The following is a 23,490-nucleotide window of genomic DNA, read 5'->3' as shown; positions in this document are numbered from 1 at the left end:
GTTGATTTCTATGGCATATTTTAAGACCCTATGACTTAAGGCAGAGTTATGGAGCTGGCTCCAAGACACCACTACCTCCAGGTATTTATACCTCAATAACAAATGCTTATACAATAAACAAACAAAATAGTGATATAATAAATAAAATAAAATAATAAAAATAAACAATAAAAAACTGCTCCTCACTAATTGCTAAGTACTATAAAAGTCCTTTATTTGCTGCCTATCTATTCATGTATTATAGTACTTATTATTTTTATTTTTTATTTTGAAAATGCTGTGTCCATAGCAGATGGTAATTTACTTAAAAGCAGAAAATTACTTCAGTTATTTATTCAACAAATATTTTTTATCAACTGTATGAATTCTCTATAGTATACAACATATAGACTTAACTATAGAATGGGATTGAAAAAAAGCTTTATTTAAAAAACTAAATTCTCTCTGGATTCTCTGTAGTCCTGTCAGCTTCCCAGTTTCCTCCCTGACTGATACATCCTTGTGTCTAATGCATTCTCATGTAGTATTTGTTGCCTATACAACTCACATGAAGTTTAATTTTTTATGTATCTTTACATATAGTTACAGTTAAATAACCCATATCCAAAATAAAGTAAGTTTCTTCTAAGTAGAGATTGGATCTTATTGTTCTGTGTCCTTAGAAGCCAGTGGAGGGTTTTTTATGACCCAATAGTTCTTTTATACCTCCTTTGGTTTCTAGCAGACAGATTAGATTCTCAATAAATATTGGTTGCATTTAGTGGAATGATTTTCTCAAACTCTTAAATAATTCTTCGTTCAGTTTCTTGATGTAGTTATAAAATTATATAAACATGTCACTGTTTTAAAATAATGAATAAAAGTTATAGTTACTTCTCCATTTTAAAAACTATATATCCAAAGTATATTAATGTTTGGTATCAATGATAAAAGTGTTTTCCTGACTAACCACTGGATATAAATCAAACCATATTGCCAGATAATGAGAGAAAAATATATATTACATTAATAAATCATTGAAATAAAGTTGTTAGCCTTTCTGTTGAACATATTTCCATGCTAACAGAAGATATTCCTTGAATATCTCCACATGTGCTTTATAATTAGGGAAAAAAAACCTGATTCCAACAAAACCTTTTAGGTTACAACTATATTAACTCTATCTGTATGTTGCTGAAATAACAAAAGGCTGTTAACCCAAGAATATAAACAAAGAGAAGAGTTAGAACTAAAGCACTTTTTGACTTTCCATCCAGATATAAGATACCTTGAAAACACAGCTACTCCTAAAGAGCAAGTCTCTGCAGTAACTTTTTTAAATTATAAAAAAACTGGAAAACAGAAAGGCAAGTGTAAACTGACTGTATGTTAGGTAATCTATTTTCTTTTCAATGTAATGAATAAAGAAGTAGACATGATCTTAAATTGACAGTGACATAGTCCAATAAATATACTCACAGGATATCTTATATCCTATCAAGCAGGAACTATAAAACTGCCTTCTCTGAATGTCTTCAATGATTTATTAAATCTCACACTTAATAACATAAGGTGTGACTTTAGAATATGGCATTGGTACAGTATCCAGGCAAGAAAATTCACTTCCCTTTTTTCTCACAATTATTCTGTGGTAGAATATGTATATTTTCCTCCCTAATGAATTGATGTTTCATTTTAATGTAATTTGTATTTGATTTTTGAATAAGTGATACATTTACCTATTCAAAAAAAAGTGTACTGTAGAAAGTCTTCCTACTACTACTATTAGTTTTTCTTTACCCATTCCCTCGTCTAGAAGCATTAAATGTTACATATTTTTAATCTACCCTTCCCTACGTATACACAAACTTTTTTTAATAAATGAAAAGATACCATTCAGTCCTCCTACTTCTTACTATTTTTCTTGAAATGTAACAATATATATCTTAGGAATTGCTCCTTATCAGTGCATAAACTTCTTCCTCATGTTGTTTTTTATAACTCCATAATTTTCTATTGCATAGTTGAAGCCATAATTTATTTAAACAGGTGTTTATTGATGGCCTTTGGGGTTGTCTCAATTTCTTACTAATACAGATCTTCCTTGATTTAGGATGAGATTACATCCTAACAAATTCATCGTAAGCTGAAAATATTATACGTCAGGAATTCATTTAATACACTTAACCTACTATGATGGCTTGGCCTGCCTACCTTAAACGTGCTCAAAACACATTAGCTTACATTTGGGCAAAATCATCTAACACAAAGCTTATTTTATAATAAAGTGTTGAATATCTGATGTAGTTTATTGAATAGTGTATTGAAAATGGAAAACAGAATAGCTGTATGGGTACAGAATGGTTGTAAGTGAATCAGTTTTTTACCCTTGTGGCTGTATGGCTGACTGGAAGCTTTGTCATACTGCCACTGTCCAGCATCAAGAGATGGCTAGCCTGAGAAATGATCAAAATTCAAAATTCAAAATACTGTTTCTACTGAATGCATATCATTTTTCCACTGTTGTAAAGTCAAAAAATTTCAAGTCAAACCATTATAAGTCAGACACCGTTTGTACAAACAATGCTGAAATGAATAACTTTGATCATACATCATTTTATTTATGTGAGAGAGTATCTGAAGAGTATATTCTTTGGAGTAGATTTGTGGGGAATAGGAATGTGTGCATTTGTAGTTTTGATTTTTGATGCAATAAAAATTGTCTTCCATGGAGTTTGCACTAATTTACATTCTTACTATCACCGCAAGAGAGTATTTTCTTCTTCTTCCCTAGTCAAAATACTTTTAATGTTTCTGCCATTTTCATAGGTGAAAAACATAACTTCACTTTTTAAAGTGAAGAATGACACATGTACAGAAAAATGTACAAAATCACAACTGGATCAATGAATTTTCACAAGCTGAACAATTCCATGTAAGATAAGAGAAAGAAATTAATGATTAAAAAATAAAAATGTGAAGATAAAACACAATTGTACTTAACAATAGTAAAAAGTATATGTCCCTTTGGCCAGAGAGGATCAGTTGAAAATGTTTTATAAATGAGAAAATTCAGTCTGCCTACCAAAATAGCATAAAGAAATCAATAGCTTTTACATATACAGAAAAAAGAAGGATTTAAAAGATATAATGAAAAAATATGTCTATTCACAATACCAATAAAATAATTAAAAATAAATATAGGAAAATATATTTTTAAATATATAGGAAAATCTATACTAAAAAGTAATTGTTACTGAGGGAAGCCAAAAGATTTAGAGAAACAGAAAGGCATAGAGTTTTGAATAAGAAAATTTAAAGTTGTGTGTTCTTAGGCTAATCAAAAAGTAATGCAAAAACAATAATAAAATGCAATACTAGTAGCATTTTTATTTTTTTAATCATTAATTTCTTCTTTTTGTTTTAAGTGAACATATATAGTAAATACAACGTAACTTGTTGACACACTAAGTATTTTACAGCATAGCTTTGGTCTACTTGATTAGCCACGGAATGAGAAAGATGAATTTTAGAACTACTGGATTTTGGTTTTAGTTCTTCTTGTAACTTTCATAATTAATGCTTTATTAATAAGATCTTAGTTAGCACTTAGATATTAATACTCATAGCTTATTTGTGAATTGAGTTCTTATAATTACAGAGTGACTCTTTTCTCATTTAATGTTTGTTTTCTCCTGAATTCAACCTTGTCTAAGATTATGGTAGTGATCCTCTTTCCTTTTGTCTACATTTACCCCATATAACTTTCTCCACCCCCGACTCTCTCTCTCTGTGTGTTTATGTGCATGTTTATGTGTTTGTATGTGTGTTTTCAATTTTATATTGTTTCTTGAATATAAAAGATCTAGATTTTGTATTAGGATCAAGTCATATGTAATCTTTTTGCTTTGTTTAGGGTACTTGTATCTTCTGTTATTGTTCAATGTTTCTTTTTGCTTCTAATGGTTAACTTTAAATGTATATTTCTGTATAATACCTTGATTTTCTACTTCTTTAGATACTATCTATTGATTTCTCACCTTAACAAATGACATCATAATTCTATCTTCCTCTCCTTTCCACTCTCTTCCCTTTCCTCTCTTCCCTTTTCTCTTTGCAGATTATCTTATTTTTCTTAGCATTTTTCTTTGTTTAATTAAGTATGTTTGTACTGGATATTCTCCACTTATTTCTCAAGAACCACTATCTGTAATTCTCCATTCTACTCTGTGACCTGAAAGGCTGACACATACGGTATGGGCTGAATCAAAAGTTTCTGTTACTTTCTGGCTTCCAAGTGCATCAGTCAATGGAAACCCCTGTTGAGTGACCCTATACTATCTAATAGGTTCTCCCTTACCTTCACATCTGTAGTAAGAGTTCCTCACTGTTGCTAGTTCCTGAGAATTTTACCATTTCTAGCTGGTTTCCTTTAACTTTGCCAGCATTAAAAAAAAAATCCACTTGTCAACTCTTCTCAATTATCCCATTCAAGTATGTCATCTGCCTCCTGCAGAGACCATGACTGATACATTATTTTTACCTCTACTTATTGATTTATCAACTTCCCATAGTATCTCTGGACCTTTTGTTAATAAATATGAGGAAGTCAGAAGGCTTATATTCCCTCTCATCATCTCTATTCCTTTCACTTTTAGTTTCTTTTTGAAAAATATAATTTCTGTATTGTCTCAGCTTAAACTATTCACATTCCACTTTACAAGCATATTACTTAGTTTATTTAATATTAGACCCACTGTCAAATATTTAGTGTTCACTACCATTTCTTCTGCTATAATGTCCCTGCCATCCTTGGTTATGGAAATTTGTTCTATAGTGCTTTTATTTTTAAGAAAGAGTCATGAGAATAACATCTCTGATTTCTTGCTTCTTACATTTTGAAAATATTGAAAATATTTGTGCCTTCACATTTGAATTATATTTGGCTGAGTACAAAATTCTTAGGGGAAACTCACCAATTCCCCCTCCCCTCAGCTGCTGGTAACATCTATTCTCTTTCTTTCTCAATAAATTTGCCTATTCTAGATACCTCATATAGGTAGAATCATACAATATTTTCCTTTTTTGTCTAGCTTATTTCACTTAGCACAGTGTTTTCACTTAGCACAATTTCACCTCAATCCATAATGGGTGATGATATTCTTCACTATATCAATTCAGTTTATATCCATGTTGCAGCAGGTATCAGAATTTCATTGCTTCTTATGGTTGAATAATATTATATTGTATGTATACACCACATTTTCTTTATTCATTCAAGTACTGATGGACACTTGAGTTATTTCCACCTTTTAGCTATTATGAATAATGCTGCTATGAACATTGGTGTACAAGTATCTGTTTGAGTCTCTGCTTTCAATTCTTTGGGGTATATGAGTACAGTTGCTGGATTGACATTTTGTTTTTAATCCTCTTTCACTTTTTTTGATGGTCATTGTTTGTGGTAATGCTTCCACATATGTTATTGATTATAGCCATAAAACAGCTCATAGTTTTATTACAGGATATGTTTATGTTTCCAGTTTTTATTTTTCTTGCTAATTTTGGGTGTTATCTGAGAAGAAAATGTGAGATAATGTTAATTTTATTCTACTACTTTGAACAAGAAGTATTTAATCAGTTCTTACTGTCAACTGATTTGTCCAGAGATGCTTAAAATATCAATGCTAAATTTATTTCCCTTTCTCATATATATATATATATATATATATATATATATATATGTAAATTAATAATAAAGTTTAGTACTTAAGAAAAATAAATGAGTAACCATTTAGCACCTACTATACTCTGGGCTGGGTGCTTGGGGCTTTAAAATTATATATTATTACTTAATTTATCTACTTTAATCATTAAAGTAAGCCTTTAATGTAACTATTACTCCTATTTGTTAGATAGGTTAAAATCTGTAACAGAGAGCTTGAATAATTTTTTTCAAAGCTACAGATCTAGCAAGCTATCTAACTGAGAGTGTACTCAGATCTTTCTAATGCTATGACTCATATTCTTTTCTCTGTAGCAAACTCCTACCGACTGTAATGGCTAAGTTAGTTTTCAGTAAAATCAAATACCTCAATTTATAGCACCAAAAATGATAAGTATAGGCATTAACCAATTGGAGACTTTTAAATGTAAGTGTATAATCCATTTGGTCCAATTCAGGAGATTATATATATATATATATATATATATATATATATATATATATATATATATATATTTATATTTATTTATATTTAAAAACAAACAAAGAAAAACACTGAGAAGAAGCAGGATTTTTGGCTTGGTGTCATCTCAAGAGACTGAACTCCCACTTAAAATAAGAAAAACATAACTTCAGCGTTACCTGGTAGTTACCAATTAAAAGATTGACTCAATCTGTCATTCTATTGATCTTTTCATTTCTCCCTAGGTTTCTTAGGTACATTGTAGAAAAATGCTGAATACTGACATACATCTACAGTAAGGGCTAGCAATGCACACATTTGTAAATATCATCTTTGCTATGAAGATTATGCTTATCTTGGCTTAAATAAAATTTTGTCACTCTCTTTTAATGAAGATCATAAATTAATATGTCTAGGTGAAAATACGTTTTCAATTTCAAAGTATATTTGCGTGTTATATATCTTGGATGCCACAAGGTACACTTAACTTAATGAAACTTACACAGCTCTTACAATAAGACTCAACTTATAAGCCACTAAGTTAATATTTATACAGAATTATAAAGAGAACTGTAATTTTAAATATTCTTATTGGTCATTTTTATTATACATTAATTATTTTTCAGATTTCAGTGTTTTTATGGATCTTAAGAAATACAGTATGTATTTATGTACTGTCTTGTTTCAGAAATAATTTAAAGCAATGTGTAAGTGGATATGTAAAATAAAAAAAGAAAAGAAGAGTAGGGAGAACCAAAGGAAAAATAAGTGATATATATATATATGTATATATACATAATACATATCAATTATAGATCTTGATATGGTGAAGTACTTTGCCAAGAATATAACCAAAGATATGAACACAAAGAAAAATTTTTGTGAGTTTAAATATATTACAGAAACAATTTTGACACTTTAAAATACTATATATGAAATAAAATTTAAATAAAGTAGGTTGAAATATATATATATTATAGACCAAGTTGTCAAATATCTATAAGGAAAGACTAAATAAATAAGGCAGTTTTAGAAATTCCTAGGTACCTGGCCCAATTGCCAGCTCCTAGTAATCTAATCTCATCTCAATTTATAGTAATACAATTTTTCACATTGTGGATTGACACAGACTGATAATTTTGAGCAAATATATCATGTGAAGGATTGAAAACAAACAAAAACTAAAGAAAATAAAACAAAAGTGGAGGTATGTATTGATAAAATATTCCTCAAGTGAAAATTTGAATTGTGTATTAGGGTAAAATTTGGAAGAAACACAGACGTCTGAAAATAAAATATCATTAGATGGATAAATTATGTCCAGAGGAGAAGTTGTTGTATAACCACTAAAATGTTTTTGCCAATAATATTTAAAGGTATAGCAATATATTTATTGATAAGTGAATATCTGGTAAAAATGTAGTGTATTTCGATTTACAAAATCATACCCTTGTCTTTTTCTATCTAAACATTTAGATATGGATTCTTATTTGGCGATTGTCTCGAGGTTATTTATGGGTGATTTATTTTCACCTCTGATTTTTTTGTTGATATTGCCCTTTTCAATTCTTCTACAGGGAACGTGCACTGCATTAGTAAACAGAAAAATTATTTACATGAAATAAACTGTTTGAAAAATGAAAGAAAAAGAAAGGTAGGGACATAAGTAGGTACTAGACATTTGACAAAACATGCATCCTGAAATGACCTAACCATTTGATCTGAACTCTTAAAAGCCAATAAGTAGTTTAACTTCATCCATAAGAGGAAAAGGAATTTTTCAAAAGAAATCAAACAGTCATGGTATTAAAGCCAGACATGAATTACTCTAAGGCTGATTTTTAAAAACAGCATTCTGAGATAAAGAACAATATCTTTGGTAACATCTTTAAGACAAAGATTTAATAATGATGCACAAAACTGTCCTTTTCCTTGACTAACTTTTACTCATCCTTCAGATCTTCAGTTGGGATATTGCTTTCTCTAGTAAGCCTTTCTGAAGCCTCCAGAATGAGTTCCAAGCTCCTCCTCCACTTGGCTCCTAAGGCACCTTGCACTGCTCCCACCACAGCACTTTCCTCTGAGTTGTATGCATCAGTATACACCTGTATACATCACCAGGCTCCATAGGACTGAAGACATCTCTGTTTGGTTCACTGTCATACCCTTGGTCCTTAGCCCAGTGGTTAGCACATATTGGTGTTCAATAATTTGTTGAACTAAACTGAATTTCATAAGACTATCTGTTACTAAATTTCAATGTAAACTCTTGGTGTCATCAAATCAGAAGACAATTTACAAAATAATTTGGGAGGAGCTGTAGCCTTTATAATATAGTACGTATGTTTACCTCTCCACTGATCTGGCTTGATATTTTAGAATATCAGAGAAGGTGGATGGACTGTTTGCTCTGCATATAATTATTCCTGTACATTATATCTCTCAAATGAATGTTGGAAAAATACTGGGTTATAGCCAGCTCAAATTTGTTTAGTAACTGGCAAGGTCTTGATACACAAGTATTTTTTTGCTACCAGTTATTTAAAGACTCATGTGCCTTAACAGATCATGGGAGATAATGATAAACATCCATTTTGAAAGTTGTCTGAAAACTCGTCAGTAGGATCAACTCTTTTCTTCGAAATATTTTGATTTCATTTATGCACATAAGTAAATAGACAATTTAGATCCAAATTATGTTCCTTTTTTCACTGACACAATAGTTACCTGCTTCAAATAAAAGTTAAGCAGTGAAAACTCACAGTTGTCCCTGCCATCACTAGAAATGTGATGGGTCAAAAAAAAAAAACAGTCATTTGATTTATGGTATTATGCTCTTTATAAAGCAGTCAAAACATTGAAATCATATAGTAAAAATACTAACGTTACTTATAAAATAACTGATTTTAGCTCTGCTTTTTGGCCACAATTATGCACCAGGACAAATCAAATGCTATGGCCTGAACTTCACCATGAGGACTATAATTGGTAAACCTAAATCAAAATCAATATTATCCTCCTAATTTTAACATCAACCAGGTGACAAATGTCCCCAAATATGAGAATCTCTTGTTAACTAGCTAGATAAAGATGTTAATACACATTTGAACTGCTAATAAGATTGGCACTATTACCTCAAGTGACAATATAGATATTTCATACCATCTTTGGTTTTTTTTGTTTGTTTGTGTGTTTTGGATGTGCAGCATACGATATCTTAGTTTCCTGACCAGGGATTGAAACTGTGCTCCCTGCAGTGGAAGCTCAGAGACTTATCCACTGGACCACCAGGGAAGTCCCTAGATACTTCAGACTTAAATAGCTAGTTAGTGAGGACATTAATTAGAAATAGAACTAATACCCATCATCAAAGCTTATTAAAATGTTTTTGATAGTTTATCAATTTCCAGAGTTTAATCTTTGTACAAACTCATAATACATCTTTCACTTAACTAAAGTGGGGCCATTTTTGCTCACATGCTAACCATAGTGTAAGAACAATCACTATAACCCACTGGGCATACTTAATTACTTTCCAAAGGATTATTGACTTTAACCACCAGCACTCGATCCATAATGGTTGATGATATTCTTCACTTTATCAATTCAGTTTATATGAATTTTTTTCAGTAGTTAATGTTGTCATAGAAGTTCATTTATTTAATATGCTTAAAGGATATTTACCACTTTCTCCTCATTTTATATACTGAGAGCCAAACAGCTAAATGACTTGCTCATAATGCAGAGCTAGTTAGTAACAAAACTGGGAAAAGGTCTTCATTCTCTTAACTCTCAATTTAGCACATGTATTTACCATAAAAGAAATTTTAAGATTTAAATGCAAATAATTTACTTATGCATAAATGCATGTTTATAGAGATTTTTGAAACATGTACTGAATCTTTGGGATACAAATACTCCATAGACTTATTTTTAAATCATTAAATTTACTTTTTATTTGTAGGTAGATAAAAGAGAGATATATCTCTTCAATAGCACAAATATTAATAATATTATTTCAAGAGGAAGTGATGACTTGAAAGAGAGATAGCAGTCCTAAGAGGCACCAATATAAGTTCATTAGTTGGTCCCTCCTCAAAAAGCCATAGCCTTTGTGTGTATTAGGATTCTTAAAATAAATTTGTTTTCCATATTGAATAAATTGGTATTCGTATTTTTATTATTTTTTCCTAAAATATAATATTAAAGTAAAATCATAGTTTATTTTTCCATTTTTATATTTCTGGGTTATTCTGCTATTTAACTTTCCAAAGTGTCCAGTTAGATGTAAAGTGTTTAAACCATTGCCATCTCATGACAACCTTTTTTTTTTTTTTTTCTGTACACGGGCCTCTCACTGCTGTGGCCTCTCCCGTTGCGGAGCACAGGCTCCGGACACACAGGCTCCGCGGCCATGGCTCGCGGGCCCAGCCGCTCCGCGGCATGTGGGATCTTCCGGGATCGGGGCACGAACCCGTGTCCCCTGCATCGGCAGGTGGACTCTCAACCACTGCGCCACCAGGGAAGCCCTCATGACAACCTTGATACTGCTGATATCTGTCAGATGATAGAGGGTGTATATAGACACCCAAACAGGTTCTTTTTAAAATTCAGGATGAATGATAATTTAAATCAAGGAATCAATCATTTTTAGGAATACAAAATATTATTCAACTATTTTTTTCACCTTTAAAACTCTTATTTTCATAAATTGTAGAAAGCATATTTTGGTAACAGATAAACTATCAAAATCCATCTTTGTATGAAAGAATGAAATGTATAAAGAAAAGTGCATATAAAAGACTACCTCCTGATTTTTCCCTCAGAATTTCAAATGGTGAATAGAATTTGTGAAAAATATGATAGTAAATTTTATATAATCTCTCTGAAAAATCATTTGTTAACTCATTTTTGACTAAAGGCCAAATATAATATGTTAGTTTTCAAGATGTAAACACTAAATTCCATGCACAGCAGCTGTTGGATTATCACCAACAATCTGAATTTACTTACATAGCTTAAAAAAACAGTTCCCTATATTCCTAACCACAGCTTTTCACAATCAAAACTGCCATATTCTTCACATAATTACATCTAAACATATAACTAACCCTCTAACAATTGTCTCTATGCTGTATCTTTTACATTCTTACAGTTGAAACCCATAACTTAGCTCTAAATTTTTCTTTGTGTTCTGACATTTAAAAAGCAACGTGCTGTATTTACCATTCTCTGCTAACTTCTTTGACTTCATGAATTTCCTCCATTCCTTTTTCTTCTCTTCTTGTTCCAGAGTTACCTTTGGTCTTCTGTGCCAATTAATCTACCCCAGAACATCCCATTAATTTTCTTGTCTTTCCTGAAACTTTTTCTATCCATGACAGTTTCTGCCTTGTTTCATTGATCAGTTCCTCTTGCTGGTTTAATCCTGGAAAACAACTGTTTCCATTATAAATCTTGTATTCTCTTCTTACCTGTGCTTAAGACCCAGAGCAGAAATCAATATCTGGCAGCAACTTCTTATATTCATAGCATCCTTCTTACATCTACTTATTCACTGAATAAGCACCTTTCTAGATAGAGGGTGAATGAAGATGAAAACAATATAATCCTGCCCCATGTGGAGGGCTAGTTTAGCAAGGAAAAAGTTGTAAGTAAATAAGTGAAACAATATAGGTCTCAATCAAGTAACTAATGAATCAAACATTTTACATGCATCTGATTGAGGGCCTACACGAGGCAGGCACTGTACCAAGCCCTGAGAGATGACAGAAAACAAAATAAACATGGTCCTCTCCCTTGTGGAATTTATATCTCAATGAGGAGATAGAAATTGAATGTAGTCATTTAAACAGCACTTTGGAGACTACTAATTTATCACCTCTGTTTCTTTAATGCTGAAACTACATTCTCGTGCTTCATAGTCTGAAGATAAATATGGCATTAAACAGAATGCTTTGACCTACATTTTATGTATATCAGGCTTCCTGTAATAATGGACTGAAATCACAATGTTCATCACTTCCTGGCTATTTGCTGCAGCTGCATCTGTGAGCTGAGCTGGTCACTGGGAGGCCTCCAACCATAAGGCTATGTGGAACTGTCATTTATCTTCATTCTGCAGGGTGATATTTCACCTCACCAATATCCCCATATTGACAAAGCTTACAGGGACCATTTTTTCTTTGCTTATAAATCTCTGGGCATTGGACATATGGAAACACATTTTTATCATCTATAAATATCATTATTTGCCAAAGAAAATCAAGGATAATGACAAAGTCAGATTTCCCAGAGGAAAGAAATCTCAATGGATTAGAGCAAAGATGCTTCATAAAAATGATGTGGAACTTTGAAGTAAAATCAGCTAATGAATCATAAGCAAAACAATTTCATATGCATTATCTTGCTTTCATTTTTATATCAGCCTTTTCAGAAAGGTAGGACAGGTGTTACAATCTTCATGTTATAGGGAGAAATCTGAATGGCTCAAGATCATTGTCCATAAGGTTCCTTTGGATTCCAAAGTGAGGGTTCTTCTGCTACAAATGGAGAGAAGAATGGGAATGCATCTGGATAAGGGAGAATGTCTGGCTGTGTCAGGAACTGTGCTGGTGAATTATGCATATTATCCCATTTAATTGAACAAGAGAAATAAGAGAGGTTCAAGGATGGCTAAGAAGCTGATGTCTAACGGAGCCTTACAGAATAAGAATGTAAGAATTCCCCAAGCAGGCCCCAGTAGTAGGTTCATCTGGTCCTGTGTTCTTGTCTGTTTGTGGCACTTAGAGGCAGGCCATCTGTGACTGAACCTCAAAATTTTGAAGATATGAAGATATATGTAGAAGACACTAGTCCGGCGAGAAGACCTAAGTTCTAGGTCCAGCTCCTCTATACACACACACAGACACACACAGATACACAGACACAGACACAGAAACACACACACACACACACACTCACTACTAGCTCTGTAACTTTGAATCATTCAAACTTCTCTGAACTTCAGTTCTCATTATCTCCTATTCTCATTAATATAGTTATTTTTTACTAGTTATATTGTACTGACATTACAGTTATCATAAGTCGTCACTGACTCATTGGGTTCACTGACTTCTGAAAATAGTTTAACCGGCACGGGCTAGAGAGAGGTTTGCTTAGGGGTAAAAAATAATCTACAGCAAAAAGAGAACACATGCTTATGTCGTTCCCAACCCCATGTTCCTTTGAAGGCATATAGACAACTTCTGATCCTGATGAAGAAATGGTAGTAGGGAAATAATTCCCTGGTGCCAACTCTCTTTGCCAGCTCTGCAATCCATATAATTATATGCACGTTTTTCTTTGTTATCAATAAAACTAATGACTAGGCTGGCTTATCCATGGTCATTTCAGCAGCATTCTAGAATTGCTGCCCCACTTTACTCCTGCAGAATTCTGTTTAAATATCAGACTGGCTAAATTACCAAGATTCACCAATCAAATGCTTGGTAGAGCTGATGAAAAGATTTTCAAATAAATACCATAACAAAAACAATTCTACTAATTCACCATAAAACTGTAAGATGTTTTGACTTTATGATAATTGCTGGTCAGAAGCTCACTATTGTTTTCCATGCAGAATTTCAAAATTGACATTGATCTTGTCAGGGACATCCCACAAATGTTTTTCCTTTAAGATGAAAAGAGTACTGTGAGTGGTGAGCAGACACAACTGCAGGCCCTTTATGTGGCAGAGCCCTATTGATATCTGAGCCTCAGTAGATATACAACATCCTTCGTTATTCTTTATCTTTGCACCTTTTCTCCTTTTCTTTCTCTATCTGTTGCTTTCATGGGTATCCTTGATGGGAGAACAAGAGGATTTTTTCAAAGGACCAAGTATACTCGAGTCATAACATCCTTTAAACAGCAGGGAAACCAAATAAATAAAAGTCCTCTTTTTCAATGTTGTGCCTAACTGTGCTCTCAGGAAAGATAATTAACTGAAGAAAAATTGCCAGAAATAGAGGTGCAAGGATTAGACTTTGAAAATGAACCTGGAGTCACATATGTATTTGTTAATGGATAAAAGAAGAAAAATGCTTTCAGGAGGGATTGTTGAGTTTTTATAAGGTGTTTTCAAGACAGTTTAAATGTAAAAGGTTCATGTCTACTGGATACATTTTTCTCAGTTCTTGTTCAAAACAGCAGTTTTTGAAATGAATGACACCAGCCTAAGATATTATATAATATGATATCCTAAAAATAAAATATCTGAACATCAAAATTTCCTCAGTGTCCTGAGGTTCTCAAGACGAGTGGAAAAAAGGCTCTGAAATAGGGCATAGGATGGAGAGCTGTGAAAAGAAAGTTAAAACATACAAAACAAGGGCATGGAAGCTTAGAAAGCACTTTTATCTGCCCATTTCATCTACTTTTCTGCTGGAAGTAGTGTTTCAATTAACTAATCAATCTACTTTCTCCTTGATCTCATAATGCAGTTGTCTTTTTTATTATTTTATTTAAAATATTGGTTTTCTTACATTTTGTATTTCATCTCAGGGTAGTGTTTGCAAACTCACAAGGGGTTTGAAGTTTCACATCCTGTTGAGGAAAGATTTTAAAGCCAGACATTTATATCTGCCAGTTTCTAATTTGGCCCATGAACTGAGGTTACAGGGATTTAAGCTAGAATGTGAACTCATCCTGACTCCTGTTACTTAACTCTTTTCATGCTAACTCCAGTCTATTGTTCCCCATAACCTTGCCTTGATTACTTTCCTCATTTACATACTTCAGGTACATCAGTCTGAGATTCCGTGATGCTGCATATTATAATTCTTGTCTTTTATACAACAACTGGGTTTAATAAGCATGAAAAAGAGGAAGGGATGTAATCTCTCCACTAATGTCTCAGGTAGCAAAATAAACTTGTGACCTTTTTCTTTTCTTTTGCTCAAGTTAGCTATTTCTTCAAGAATTCCTTCAAGATACTCTGTGTTTCAATAGTAGTCATCATTGCAGTACAAGAATTCTGTTCATGTCCCAGATAGAGTTTTGCAAGTTTTTCATTTTGTCCTTTTGTTTGTTTGTTTATTTTTTGATGCTGTCTCCTGGCACCCCTTATCCTGAGTATCTGTAATTCCTGCCATGAGTGGTAGGACAGGAGAGGAAACCAAAAGAGTAATGGTACATTTTTCTCCTACCATTTTCTCTTTGCCTCTTCCATGTCTTTAGGGGCATCAGTGTCAGATACCTGAAGTTTCATGTCTTGCTTAGAGAGCCTTCTAAATAAATCTCTCCTATTATCTCTCTCACAACACACTTTTATTTTCCTATAGGGCACTTATCACAATTTGCAAAACTATTTATTGGGAATGGGATGAAGAGACAGCTTGCTTAAAGAAGAATTCCAAATAATAAATATGGACTCCTCCCCTCCAGGAGGTGAAGCTTAATTCTCCTCCCCTTGAGTGTAGATTGGACTCAGTGACTCCTTGTTGATGAAGAGTATAGGAAGGTAAAAAGAGTAATTTTGCAGTGGAGAAAACTGGCTCTACTTCTTGGCCAATGTTAACATCACCAATGATTAAGTCATGCTGAGAGCATGTACCCCCTAGTATAATGTAATGAAAGTGCACTTTATCCTTGCATTCTTCTCCCAAACCCATAACCCCAGTCTAGTCATGAGAAAAACATCATACAAACTTAAATTGAGGGACATTCTGCAAAGTTCCTTACCCGTATTTTCCAAAAGGATCAAGATCATGAAAAGTAAGGAGAAACTGTCACAGATTGAAGGTGACTAAGGAGACATAATGATTAAATGCAATATAATATCCTAGATTAGACACTGAAATAAAAGACATAAATGAAAAAAACTGGCAAAATCCAAATAAAATCTCTAGTTCAGTTAATAGTATTTACCAATGTTAATTTCTTACTTTTAACAAACATGCCATGTTTATATAAGATGTTGACATTAGGGAACTCTCTGTACTATTGAAACTGAGCAGGACCCTGTGGGGCTCCTGGACACAGAAGCCTTTTGATGTCCCCATTTCTTGTTTGTAGGGAATAGACTCCAGCCTCCATAACCTTCCCTGAGTTCCAAAGGGCAGATTTGAACTGTTGCTAATCAGGGAAGGGAGGGGATGCAGAGACAAGGGAGGAGGAGTCAAGAAACAGTAGTGCCGTCTTGGGGCAGGGAGCTGGTTCTGCCTCAAGGGATACACATAACAATATCTTTGAGCTCTTCTGCAGAACTAAACCCCCCACCAAATTGAAGATGTTCCAGAGAGAAAGTCAGTTTGATAACCTCGAGAAACTCATCAGGAGACCACCTGAGGCCAGATTAAAGGAACCAGAGAAGCTCATTAGGAGAACACCTGAAGCCAGATTAAAGGAGTGCAGGCCCTGCACACACCTTGATTCTTATTAGCAACTCTGCCCTTGAACCATTGCTATAAAACTCTTCACCAAATCCTCCCAGGTCAGGGCACACAGTTTTTGAGGCCTGAGACTGCTGTGTCCCCGCTTTGCCAGGCAAAGCAATAAAGTTATTCTTTTCTACTTCACCCAGAACTCTGTCTCCAAGATTTGATTCAGCACCGGTGCACAGAGGCCAAGTTTTTGGCATCAAATTCTCTTCATCTTTTGTGTAAATCTAAAATTATTTTACAATAATTTTTTTAAGGAGAGTGAAAATCTTTACTGGGTATAGATTTGTTTACTGTCTGCCTCCCCCATGGTACTGTAAGCTCTAAGAGACCAATGAACATGACTATTATATAACTCTTTTTTATCCTGGGGCCTGGAATTGTAAGGTTTCCTGGTAAGAACTCAGGAAATGTTTGTTGGCTGAATAAGTATAACTGCATGCTGAGGACTTGTCCAACATCTGCTGCTTGCAGATTCTACCAGGATTTTATACCAACACTGGGGTGAGCTCAAGACAACATAGGCATAAAATGAGACCTAAGACATTTTCTCATACGAAAAAACATGTACCTTCTTCTATAGTCTGTCACAAAATGAGGTTCATTTAACTGACACACAGCAAGGCAAACACTGAAACTCGGAGGTTTACAGTAGAGAAAAGGTTAATTCACAAGGCAGCCGACCAAGGTGGCAGGAAAGCAAATCTCAGATTTCTTTCCCCTAAGATAAGGGTTAGGGCTATTTATGGGAAAAAGAGGCAGGGTGGTTTGAGGTGTGGGAAAAGGTGGTTGGAGGTAAGAAAAGTGAGGTAATCAGTGGTCTGTGCAAGGGTAGTCAAGCTTCAAGGCTCTATAAGATGCAAGTTCAGAAAATGGTGGCATTTGCATGTTCTGAGGGTGGAGTTTGGGACCCTTTTGTGTCAAAAGGTTACCCATGGGACACTCACACAGGCCCACTTGAATGGTTGGTGGTCTCAGCAGGTCTGAACTGGGCAAGAACTAGCTTAATGTGCCTGAAAAACAACTTAAGCAACCATTACTATAATGAAGTGGGAGTTTAGTTTAAAATCAACTAAAAGCCAGTGACTAAAAGCAAGTGAGGCAGATTATGCTTGGTGGGGCTAACCAGGGTATAGCCCTCATTTTCATTTTCATTGGTCACATTTTTTTATTTCTATTTCTGGCACAAATTTCTCTGATGGGGTTCAGGATAAGTTACTCCAGGATAAGCTACTTCAAAATATGGCAACTTAGCATGTTAAATATTTCAAGCTGAAGGAATTTGAGAAATGGTGTATGCAGGGAGGAATTTCTGACCTTCCCTTGAAGTAGGCCATAAAACTGTCATGTGAGAAGTGCTCTCCCAATACTCAGAAGAAAGGAACATTCTTATCTTTGAAAATGAAGGGACAAAGAAAGAAATCTGAACAAACAGGCCTTGCTAAGTTTCCCCCAGTTTACTATACTTAGCTCACCTTTGTCCTATCACATCTTTTCAGAACTTCCCATTACTCATCAAACCTAGCATGAAAACACTCAAATTTAACCATTTCTCTGGGTCTTTATTTCCTTACGAAGGCTCCTGTGTCACATAAACTTATATTAAATAAATTTGTATGCTTGTCTCTTGTTAATCTCTCTCTTGTTATGAGGAATCCAAGTAAGAACTTAAACAGGTAGGAAAAAAAATTAGTTTCCTCCCCTACATTATTTTGATCCAATTACAAAAAGCCAGATCTGACAATTAAGTCAGCCATTTGGAATCTTAGCGTTTAGAGTTAGAAATGCACTCAAATAATCAGAGGTTACTTTGTTTTGGTAGTGAACCTTTATCTTTAAACAAAACCATTAGTGAAATTCAAGAGGGACAAAAGCTCAGCTCTCTATTTTTCTTGAGGTCCTAGCCGTGTGGCTTTCTCCTTATACTTGCAGACCTTCAAGAGGAGCCCCGGGCTCTGCAGAACCCAGTTTGAAAACCAGAGTCATCATTTTGCTGGTAAGGAACACTAAAGACCTGAGAAGTGAAATGATTTGGCCACATATCACTTACAGAAATTTTGATAAGATCAGGAGAAAAGCCAAACTTTCTTGAGGATCTTTCCTAATGAGTTCAGTTAGGTTGTTTAGATGCAAATTATTCATTTTCTCCATCACACATTGAAATTCTAATTTATTTTCCCTAAAAACAAAGATATTTTTTGACCGAATAAGATAAGAAAAATATTACTCTCCATCTTCCCATCTTCCTCATGGTTTTCTTCTTTGTTTCATGAGAATTTTTTTCTTTTCAGAGCCTACCAATATATCTATGGGCAGAGAGAAGTTGAGATCTCTTGTTTAAACTTTGTAAAGTATACTTCTCAAATCCTAGTTTCCATGATGACTCTCACACCTCATATGAAGACTTATGAATTTCTCTAAAAGTTGATCTATGATGTGTACAATAAAGTTAAATATTGAGATTGACATTTATATGAAGATATGTGAACCTCTCTGAAACTAGACCGCCCCAGGATATAATGAAATGTTAAGAATAAAACAATTAATTTAAAATGTGTGCCGAGCCTTACCAGGTAACTCAGAAAGAAATAAATCATTTCAGGGCATACATTATATTAATTGGAAGTAACAAAGTATAATATAGTAGAAAAATTATTTGAGTAAGGCATCAGGAAATCTGGATTCTACTTCTGATTGGGTTATACATTTTATACATTCATTTTGAAACTCCTAAGATTTGAAGGGGTGAACAGGAAACGATGAACTCCTTCTCAAAGTTGTGCATAGATCTGAGTTTACAATAACATCTTTGCAGGATGTGAAATGAGAGCTGCTTTTTGGAAGGCATTTCCTCTGCTTTTTCCAGAGCACAGGGAATACTTCATACGTGTCTAAAGTATTCTAATACCTGATTTTACTTTCATACATTTCTCATGCCAGTGCACATTTCCTATACTAATGAGGCTTTCTGTTAAGTCCTTTTCTGCTAATGATGTCTAAAAACCAAAGGCCAAGTAATGAGTCAATCAATAGCCTCCATTAAAGTCTCTTTGTAGAGCCTCTTCTAATTTTATCTCCTATGGTGTGACCTCCAATTTGCATAAGAGAGATACTACTTAAACTTACATGCAATAAGTTTGATTGACTGAGCCTGACAAAGGTGGGGGAGCAATTGCCTAATTTAAAGCACATCCAAAAGATGTGGGAAATGATTAAGACTGTGCTATAATTACTCTAATAATTCTTATTTCTGCTGGTTTTTAAAATGAACTCCCTCATATAATTTTAAAATTAATACCCCCTAAGTTTATTTTCCTTAGGTCAGGGTATAAATCCCACTAAAATAATTCTAAATCAAGGGGCAATGAACAAAACAGTGGACATTTCAGGTACTGAAGGAAGAAGAAGAAATGCCTTATCCCAAGACATTTTGTTACCTAGTGTCAAAAATTTTACATTCTGGTTTGTAACACCTCACCCCCTCCCCAGGGCATTCTTCCTAAATTTCAACAGTTAATTATTTTAATGTGTTAGAGTTGGCCTCAGGGATCCCTCCACCACATTCACATTCATTTTCTCCTATGTTCTTATATCATCCCTCTAATGTTTTCTTTGCTGTCCAGGGACACATCTCTTCTTTCTTGGTGCCTCTCTTTTCAGACAATTCTCTCACCCCTATCTCTCTTTGTGGAAAATGCCGGTTTTACAACCTTGTTTTTAATACGGATCTTAGAAGGGTTTCCTTTTATTTCAAGTGTTCCTATTCAATTTATCTTTCTCAATTGTTCTTATTACCATTATTAAATGATTTTCCAAGGTTTAGTGAGAAGACTTCATTGGGCACAGCAACATTAAATCGATACTTAAAAGAATAATATCTAATATACACTGAGTGCTTACTGTGTGTCTGGCCTTGGGTTAAATATTTACATAAATCATCTGACTTTATTCTCATAACATCCTTTTTAATTAAACACCCAATTTGCCCCCATTTATAGATGAGAAAGCTAAGGCTTGTTAAAAAAAAAATCAACAGAGTAAATTTGAAAATTTAATTGGCTTTATTCAATGATTCATAAACTGGGCAGCATCCCATCTAGTAAACAGAAGGGCACTCCAAGGGGTTGTTCAACTTCAAGGGGTTGCTCCAAGGGTGGAGCAAGAAGGTATGAGCAAATGAAAAGAAAGAATTGTTTCTGGCCAGGCCATCTTCTTTTGGGGGTAGGGAAAGGCAGGGGTCTTTACAATGCAGATTAACTCCTGTTAATCAGGAAATTTCAGATTGACTGTTTTAAAGGTCACATTTCTGGAAGGGGTTGAAAGTGCAATTAAGTCTTGTTTTACTGTCATAGGGGACAAATGACTCCATTTGGGGCTTGTTATTTCTTTTTAACAATTCCCCCCTTTGATCAAACTCTCTGCCTAACTGAGAGATGTGATCAAAATTGAAGACATTAAAGCCCCTCTCCACTATTGTTCTATATCTTATGGCTTTTTCTGATCCTTTGTGTGGTGTCACTAGGTCATGATGTTTTTGCTTAATCCCTGTGACATTCACAGGTCAGGGCTTCAAGTTTACAATCTTTAAGTCAGTTACTCTCTTTGTTTTTTTTTTTTCTGACATTCCAGTCTTAGGGAGATCATATCTAGTGGTCAGCACCTACAAAAATGCATTTAAACTTTTTGATAAAATACAATGTGCCAGGAAGCGTATATGCATGATAATTCCAAATGTTTGGAGTGCACTTCAGAGCTATGGTCCCCAAGACCTGAACCAATTAAGGAAAGACCCTGTTGAAGGAGTCACTCTTTTAAGCCAAATGGCTTGCTTAATCATCTTATGTAATTGAGTTTGAACTTCCCCAGAATTTTCAATCTGGGTACAACACATGGTGTTGGCCACTGCACAGACATCTCCTTGCTCACCTAAAAGATAATCAAGGGCTATCCTATTATCAGGATCAACTTTAACCAGAGAGTCTACGGATGTTTGTTGGGCAGTAATTTTCTTAGCAATGGAATCTGCAATGTCTCCAAGAGTCAAGGAGTGATTTCTGATCATATTCTCATTTGTATGTATTCCTAATCAGGAAATATCCAAGGGTCAGTCAGGTTTTTAGTGCACGTGGGAAGAGAATTTCCTAGCTTGAAATAAAGAGTCATCCTAAATGCTTTACAAAGATGGGTGCTGCTGGTGAGCTCTCTTAGTGAGTGGGGACAAATTTTACCTCTGTTAGCATGGGAATGTGGAGGTGAAGAGAGGGCATTGTCTTTCCAGGCCAATGTGAGAATAAAGGAAAGAAAGACAAGAAGAAAGGGGTCCATGTTCAGTAAAAGTATGAAGTCTTGATCTGTCATCTTGGATGGAAGGAGTCTACCTCAGTCAACTGCTTCTCTTCCTCATCAATTTGATTCGGAGTTCTCCAGCATTCCTACAGGACCAGATGTCAGGTGGGGTGTTCTTAAGCTATGAGGTGTGCACCCAAGGCTCAAGGTCTTCTAGTTTTACAGAAGTGTCGGTGTTCAGGGACAGTTGGTAAGGTCCCTTCCAATGGAGTTCCAGGAGTGTCTTAGTTCTTAGTCAGTCCAAATCAGAAGGGTGGGAGAAAATTAGAAACATTAGTTTGGTGAGTTGTAGTCAGATATTTGAGGATATTAGAAGAATTCAGGATTCAGTCCAGTTTAAGGTATATAATAAGACCTCGAAGACAACAGGACTAGAATCTAATATCTACAAAGATGCAAACATAATTTTTCTCTCCACAATTATCTTCATTTTTTACCAGAGATAATCACAGTAAAACTAATTTGTTTGACAAGGAATATGAAAATAAGAATACTCACTGAGAGTTTCTGAATTCTGGAGGACCTAGGTAGGAAGAAAAAGTAAATGCTTTACCTCTTTACAAAAAGGTATATCTTACCAAAGTGTTGATAGCTTTAGAGAAAAGATTTCTTTAAATCTAGAAAAAAATTAAGAACCTGTAATATTTTAAACACAAAGTCATAAAAATTATAATCATCCTCATCAGTTCATTTAATTCTGTGTTAGTACTACTACTTCTTGTTCTGCTTTATCTGGTTTTTCCATTAGTTCTTTTGACCTTGCCTGATGATTGAGGGTAGGGACAGTGATAATTCAAGGAGGTTTGCAAAGTTATCTTTAAGGATCATATGAGTTGCCCAGTGAAGTGGGTGCCTTGATAACAGGAGACTGTGGAAGATATACTACGAATGAGAAAAAGCATTTTCTAACTTTCTTTGCCACTGTGAGGACATTGGCTTTGTAGCAGGGGAAGGCTTTAACCCATCTGGAAACCATATGTACAATAACAACAACATATTGATAACCCATGCTAAGTGGGAGTTGAATGAAGTCCAGCTACAGGTGTTCAAAGGATCCAGAGAGAGGAGGTCTGAGGCCTCTAAGGACAAAAATAGTTTTTCTTAAATTCACTATGGTGGGTAAAGGAATGCAAAAACCAGAAAATAGGTTTTCCAGGGAGCCAGAAAGAACCAAGCATCTGTCTTGTAGTTCCCATAGCCCAGCCCTGAATGTTCATTAATATATAGCTATGTTTACTTCTCTTAATTTCTCTGATTTAGGAGCAGACTATTTTCATGTTACAAGGACATCAGGATGGCAAAAGTCTGGCAACTGAGTGGCCAGTTTTGCAAAAGCAGAACAGATTTTGCCTACATTTGCCACAATCCTAATAGCTTCTCTTGCTGCTGCCTTTGCATGAAAGTCAGCTAGGGCATTTTTTTGATATTCAGATTCAGTCCATTTAGTGTGAACCTCATTTTTTGTCATCAAATTACTTTTCAGAAAGTAAGAGAATAGCAGTGGGAAGATCACCTATTTGTTGCCCATTTTTGACCATGGTCCCAGAGAACATCAT

Source organism: Mesoplodon mirus, assembly GCF_964341445.2.
Source record: "Mesoplodon mirus genome assembly, chromosome: 3".
Lineage (NCBI taxonomy): Eukaryota > Metazoa > Chordata > Mammalia > Artiodactyla > Ziphiidae > Mesoplodon > Mesoplodon mirus.
This window is presented reverse-complemented; position numbering follows the sequence as displayed.